This window comes from Plectropomus leopardus, unplaced genomic scaffold (genome assembly GCF_008729295.1).
Source record: "Plectropomus leopardus isolate mb unplaced genomic scaffold, YSFRI_Pleo_2.0 unplaced_scaffold16460, whole genome shotgun sequence".
NCBI classification, from domain to species: Eukaryota; Metazoa; Chordata; class Actinopteri; order Perciformes; family Serranidae; genus Plectropomus; species Plectropomus leopardus.
The window spans coordinates 1-1,166 of record NW_024617678.1 but is presented as its reverse complement, the minus strand read 5'-3'; the positions used below and the strand labels follow the sequence as shown (position 1 = coordinate 1,166).

Here is a 1,166-nt window from a genome sequence, read left to right as displayed (position 1 = left end):
TGATCAGCTGATCAGGTGATTGGGTGATCAGGTGAGTGAAACACAGAAATAAAAAAATGGAGATGAACAAGAGAAAAAGCTTCTCTTTCTATAAAAAATAATTAACTTAACTTCTAAATGCTGATGTCACTTTTTTTCCTGGTAATGTTGCTTTTTCAAAGTGTTAGTTTTCCTTTAATAAAAAGCTGATAATATGATAACTAATAATAATTAATAAAGTAGTTCATTAATAACTATGAATACTGACATTATTTTTGTGTGATTTACACTTGAATGTTTCTGTGTTCATGCTGTTAGTTTGTTTAATTCAAATGTTGAAAATAAAATGTGTCTAAATATGTAAAGCTGTGATATTTTCCTAATAAAGTCACTAAAATTCGGTTGTGTTACTTCACTATAAAGTCGTCTTATTCAGTTCAGTTTTATTATGAAGAACATAATCACAATCTAACTCAGAGCATCCTGCTGTTTTCAGATTAAAGTCCTGCTGTTTTCATACTAATGTCCTGGTTTTTCCGTCTCATCAGTGCTGCAGGACATGTTTCCTGTACGCTCACTAAATCACAGCCATCTCCACATCTTCCTGATTCCTCTGCAGGGTGCTGCTGACTAGTTCAGGCGGCTCCTGGAGGAAACAATAATCAATAATCATCTGTTAGGAACCAGAGGAAACAATAATCAATAATCAGATTAAAAATAATGATTAAACTTTTTGATAATATAAACAGTGAAACTATAAAACTTGTGTACTTGGATCAGTTTCTGATCAGTTTTCTTTATTAACTCTGATCAATAACAGATATTGTAGAGTACAAAAGAATAGAATAGAATAGAATAGAATAGAATAGAATAGAATAGAATAGAAAGGTGTAAAACCTTTGCCGAGTTGTTGACAAACTTTTCTTCCATTTTGACTTTCAGAGTCTCCAACTGTCCTGAGAAACCAAACACCTGCAGAGAGAAAGAGAGATAAACAACAACAACAATAATAATAATAATAATAATAACAATATGTGAGCAGGTGTGGTTACCTGTGTGGACAGAGCAAACAGGACATCTGCACAGTGAATCTGGTCTCCAGGGAGTCGAGGCAGATCCATGTGGATCAGGGTGGCTGAGTTTGGATTAGGAACCCTCAGAGGATCCTTCAGAGCATCGCAGAACTC

At 34.2% G+C, this 1,166-nt stretch overlaps 1 long non-coding RNA gene across 1 annotated transcript; it reads right to left on the bottom strand.

Moving 5' to 3' along the window:
• Positions 1-389: 389 nt before the first annotated feature.
• On the bottom strand, positions 390-1,160 carry LOC121964630. Its single transcript, XR_006107385.1, has 3 exons — positions 1,032-1,160; positions 877-951; positions 390-625 (listed from the first exon to the last, which is right to left on the bottom strand). It is a non-coding gene; the product is annotated as an uncharacterized LOC121964630 (long non-coding RNA).
• Positions 1,161-1,166: the final 6 nt, after the last annotated feature.